Raw genomic sequence first — 6000 nt, 5'->3', positions numbered from 1 at the left:
ATAGATGAGTGCTATGATCTGAATGTTTGTGCCCTCCCCAAATTCATGTTGAAATCCTAACCTCCCAGGTGATGGTATCAGGAGGTGAGATTTTTGGGGAGAGAATTAAGTCACGAGGGTGGTGCCTCCATGAATGGGATTAGTGCTTTTATAAAATAGGGCCAAGGCAGCTCATTCCCCCTTCTACTATGTGAAGACACAGGTAGAACGCACCATCTGTGAACCATAAAGCAAGCCTTCACCAGATAGCTAATCGGCTGGTGCCCTTGACCTTTGACTTTTCAGCCTCCTGAACAGTGAGAAATACATTTCTATTCTTTATAAGCCACTCAATCCATGGTATTTTGTTATGGACGTCCAAATGGACTAAAACAGTGAGTAAGAATAGACGTCTATTGAGTTGACCTGTTTTATTTTGGAATCTATTTTGCTACACAAACTAGCACAATCTTAAATAACATATTTGACTACCAAGGGAAGTAACCCACCCTGCTATGTGACTCAAAGGGGGAAAGGAGGCCGGGCGCGGTGGCTCAAGCCTGTAATCCCAGCACTTTGGGAGGCCGAGGCGGGCGGATCACAAGGTCAGGAGATCGAGACCACAGTGAAACCCCGTCTCTACTAAAAATACAAAAAATTAGCCGGGCGCGGTGGCGGGCGCCTGTAGTCCCAGCTACTCAGGAGGCTGAGGCAGGAGAATGGCGGGAACCTGGGGAGGCGGAGCTTGCAGTGAGCCGAGATCGCGCCACTGCACTCCAGCCTGGGCAACAGCGTGAGACTCCGTCTCAAAAAAAAAAAAAAAAAAAAAAAAAAAAAGGGGGAAAGGAGGTCATGGCCCAGGAAGAGGAGTCATCCACCTCTGACTGAGATGGTTGAGCCACTCAAGTGCAGCTCTGCTGGTTGGCTGATGTGCCTGTCACAGAGGAGAAGAACTATACTTCTCACTCTCATCACAACTCTCTTTCGGTAAAAGTCAGAGTCGACTTATGGGAAGTCAGCCCTGGGGCACCATGATGATTGACACTGTATAGAAATTGGCCTGAGCATTTTTGTGATGTATCATGGGAATATGCTGGGCCTCTGACAGAAACAGAGGATCTGGGGTCCCAGCCATTACATGGGAAATAGATAGGAATTCATTAGTTGCACAGAGTGGGTAACAGCATCTCAGATGATAGCTGCAGTGTTTAGAAAAGCAAGAGGACAATGACATATTCAGGAAACATGCTCAAAATTGTTGGAGCATAGACTGTGAGAGCAAGTATGTTTGTGTATTGTTTGCAGGAGGTTAGGGATGGGGTAGGGCTGGGCAATTAAGCTGGAACAGGTAGGCAAAGCAAATGGTAAGACTCAGCTTTCAGAGTTCAAAATATGTGTTTGAAGTCCATGATATCTTTGGGGGAAAAAAGGTTTTTTTGTTTGCCAAAGCTACGGTCATTGGAACTTCAGGAGCTGAGATCTTGACCTAAGCGGTAAGTTTAAACAAATATGTAATTGCTCTGAATGTGGTTTTGTCTGTTGTCTAGACGAGTTAAGATCCCAAGACTTTAGGAAATGGAAGGAAAGAGTTGCAGAGGAGGAAAGTGCAGGACAAGTCCCCAGAGGGCCTCGGATAACCAGCTCTTCCCCCATTACTTGCCTGTAGTTCTCAGAATAACTGTAGAATGTGCTGGGAATGCAACATCCTGAGATAAGGAGGAACTGGCTGGGATAGCCTGGGCTCTGTTCCCATCACCCCTAGAACAGGATGTCCTGCAATACTTTATCCCAGCGATCCATGGGTCCCCTGGCATAAAACCTAACTCAGAGTGTGCTATCAGGGTCCCTCAGCTGTGGCGCAACACAGGGCACATGCAGATGGGACTCCATGGGGCCTGGGCAGAGCTACTGAGCCTTGGAGGACTGCTTCACTTCACTTGCTGAGTGAGTGCTCTGTCTCACTGCACTTGTGCAAGAGGATTGCTACTGGTGCATGGTTATTGGTGAAGTGTTTAGAGTCCTCCCCTGGGATTGATACCTGTGCACCGTGAAACTGCTCCACAGAAAGAATGCAAGAGCCTGCTGAGGGTCTTTAGGAAGGGGCTCTGCTCCCTGCACCCTCCACCCAGGTTAGTTCCTAAGGAGTGGGGATAAGACACCCCTCCCCTCACGAGCTTAGGGAACTGAGAGTAGAGAGGACCCTGCTACTGTCTGAAACGCTCATCTATGTCCTCAGTGCTGCCATGGCAGGGCCAGTGGAGGGGATCTTAAGACAAGGGGCAGGGGCAGACCTGGAGTGGCATGAGAAAGCAAGAGAACTTTCCCATGTCTTTTCGATAGAAGTGGAAGTAGCTGGGAAAGGGGGCCATGCTTCAGAGGAGTTGCGGGGTTGTGATGTGGGGATGCCATGACAGAAAGCAGCTTGCTCATTTGGCTGGAGACTGGGGGCAATGAGGAACCCGGGCAGAAGCCCACCTTAGCCACGCAGGCCGGTTCATGCTGTGTGTGCGTGCCGGGTGGGCTGGACCAAGGCCTGAATGTGAGGCCAGCTTTGTTTCAAGAAGCAGATGCAGAGCAGAGTTTTTGTAAGAGGAGCACAAGTACACCCAAGGGTCAGGGGCGTGGGCTTCCTATCGGTGTCCCACTGTGGGCCAGATCATTTCTGCAGCCTCCCTGCAGCTTCCCAGTCTCGAATCTCTGAGCCTGGCCTCCTCATTCACAACAGAGGGCCCTCATCTTGGGCTCTGGTTCTGGTTTGCATCCCTGCTGGGGTTAGATGATTCCCACTGCTTATTTGGCTGCTCTCTAACAGGGCATCTATCCATGCCCAAAGCCCTGGCATCCTGTCCGTGCACCCTCTGCTATCTGACCTCATTCTGCCCTGTTTTTGGCTGCACTGTACCTACCTTAGTGCCAACAGCTGAAGAAATCCCACCCTCTATGCCATCTGAGATACAATGTTTTCTAAGAGTAACTCTAGCTAAATGGCAGAGCCAGAGAAAAGGGAATTATTGGGAGGAGCAGCTATGGCGTGACATGTTTCTCAGGTCATTCTGGCTTCTATGCAGGGAATAGAGAACAGGGAGAGCGACAGTGGTCCTCTTGTTCTACCCTTTCCACTACATGGGAACTTCGATACCTGTCTTAGGTTCCTCCTAGAAAATTCTGAGAGACCCCAGGGTCTCACAGGTATACGCCAAGATCTACCCTTCTTGGTCAACACTGTTTCCCTTCTTGCTTCCTCTGGTCGGCAGTGGTGCTGTCCCATACTGCTGGCAACCCCAGAAGTGCCATCAGTGACCCCAAACTCTGCTGAAGGCCTACACCTGCTGACGAAGCTCATGCCCAGTTTGAACCTACTGATGACTGAGCCCAAGGATAGTCTTGTCTGTGCCAAGGGTCCTGGTGGCTGCGTTGAAGGACTGAAGGAGAGGCGGATTGTCACCATTGCTGACCATGTTTCTGGTGGGTTGAACTGTGTCTTCCAAAAGATCTGCTGCAGTCCTAACCCCAGGTCTCTGTGCATGTGACCTTATTTGGAAATGGGGTCTTTGCAAATGTAACCAAGGTGTAAGTTAAGATGAGGTCATACTGGAGTAGCGTGGGCCTTTGATCAATGTGACTAGTGTCACTCTAAGAAGAGGAGAAGAGACACAAACAGGCACACAGAGAGGAACATAACATCTCTGCCTCAGACTGAGGCAGAGATTGGAAAAATGTGTCTCGAAGCTAATGGACGCCAAAGATTAAACAACTAGAAGCCTGGGGGGAGACGTGGAAACTGCCCAAATACCAGTGCCGTCAGCTGCCGCATGGCCTGTGTCCCCTTGGTGCCTACCAGCACTACAGGCAAAAGCTCATTTTGCTTTTATGTGGTTTTCTGTGGCACTTCCCTTGCCTAGAATCCAGGTACACACCCATGGGAGGTGGGCAGAGGTAATGTCCCATGAACCCGGAACACCTCCCCTTTGAGCTGCTCCTTTACTCTGGAGGCTACGTGGGGTTGTGGCTCCTCTTGGGATGGGCTTTTTCCCCTAGCAGCCTTGACTGTGCACCAGGGTTAATGTGGAAAATTATGAGTTGCAGCGGGCTTTTCGCTCGCATATTACTAATTAGAAATAAATTTATCCTTTTAATAAGCATATATCCAGAACAGCTATTAACTCACAGTGAAAGCTGATGTTTGGGGAAATCAGGAATCAAAATATGCTAAAGAAAACACAAGAACTTCAATTTAGCTCGGGGCCTGGTATTCTCAGACCTGTAGCCCTCCCTCATGCTGCTCGTCCTAGCCTCGAGCCTCATCTTCCCAGGCAAGGGGGACACGGGAACATGCCAGCAGCATTGCACCTAGGGCCAGGCTTTCTGCAAGTAGCATCCACACATTTCTCTCTTGGCACCTGTGCACTTCACACTGTGGTCTCAGCTTCCATGAGGCCCATGGAGGGCAAGGACAGGCCTCAGATACAGGAAGAGAGTGGACAGCAGGGAACTTTAAGACTAGTGGCTCTGAGCTTTTTTCTGTTCATCTCATAAAGAGGAACTTGGGTTGGACATTTAGGGGTTCTCACTGGCAGCACAGCTTCTCAAGTCCACCTTGGAGGCTAATCCCATGTGGGAACGGACATGAGCAGGGAGGCAGACATTTCAGCCTGGGGTGAGGTCAGGAGCTGGCCAAGCGGTCTGCAGACGGGAGGTGGTCTCAATCCAGGTATTGTTTCCAAACCATAGTGATGAAGCATTATCCCTCTAAAGACCCACAGCAAGTTTAAGGTAAAGCTAGCAGCCTCCTTAAGCAGAAATGCTGTGACACATGAGAAGTCCCTTAACAGCAGCCACACAGCGGTTCAAAGGGAAGCTCCTTGGGGGCTCACCTAGGATAGAAAATTCCACCCAGTGCTGGGCATGGTGGCTCATGCTTGTAATCCCAGCACTTCGGGAGGCCGAGGCGGGCAGATCACTTGAGGTCAGGAATTTGAGACCAGCCTGGCAAACATGGTGAAACCCTGTCTCTACTAAAATAAAATTAAAAATAAAAAAGTACAAAAAAAATTAACTGGGTTTTTTGGTGCACACCTGTGATCCCAGCTACAGGGGAAGCAGAAGCAGAACAGCTTGAGCCTGGCAGGCGGAGGTTGCAGTGAGCCCTGAGATCACACCACTGCACTCCAGTCTGGGTGACACAGCAAGACTCTGGGAAAAAAAAAAAAGAAAGAAGGAAGGAAAAGAAAGAGGCAAGGGAAGGGAAGGGAAGGAAAGGAGAGGGGAGGGGAAGGAAAGGAGAGGGGAGGGGAAGGGAGGAGAGGGGAGGGGAAGGGAAGGGAGACAGAGAGAAAGAAAAAGAAAGAAAGAGAGAAAGAAAGAAAAGAAAGAAAGAAAAGAAAGAAAGAAAGAAAGAAAGAAAGAAAGAAAGAAAGAAAGAAAGAAAGAAAGAAAGAAAGAAAGAAAGAAAGAAAGAAAGAAGAAAAGAAAGAAAAAGGAAGGAAGGAAGGAAGGAAAAGAAAAGAAGAAAGAAAAGAAAGAAAGAAAAAGAATTCCACCCAGTAAGCTTTGGGCAAAGGGCTGGACTGCTTTGAAGGCACCCTAAAAAAGGAAATGATGATGATCATGATGATCATGATGATGATGATGTTAAGTTCTTAAATGATCCTTCCTGTGTTTCTCTTCATTTTTTTCCCTTGTTTTGAGTACCATCCTCCAGAGAACCTCACCACCTAGCAAAAAAAAAAAAAAAAAAGCCTTAACAAAATGACAAATACTTCCTGGTGCCAACAAAGAAAAGCCCACACATGTCTTCCAGCAAAATCCACTTGCTGTTTGCATTTGTGATGCGTCTTAATGTTTTGGAATGGCTTTTCCCCGAAATGTTTCCCCTCGGCCCTGTACGCTATTCCTTTCTACTCTAATTTTCTGTTCACTCCCAAGCTGGAGCAGGATGGGGGAAAAGAATGAAAGAAGAAACCATAAACAAAAAATGGGAATGTTTATGGTAAAATTATCTTCACTGTCATGGTCTGTCTT

This window comes from Macaca fascicularis, chromosome 17 (assembly GCF_037993035.2).
Source record: "Macaca fascicularis isolate 582-1 chromosome 17, T2T-MFA8v1.1".
Classification (NCBI taxonomy): Eukaryota; Metazoa; Chordata; class Mammalia; order Primates; family Cercopithecidae; genus Macaca; species Macaca fascicularis.
The sequence above is the reverse complement of the archived record's forward strand: the minus strand, read 5'-3'. Positions refer to the sequence as shown.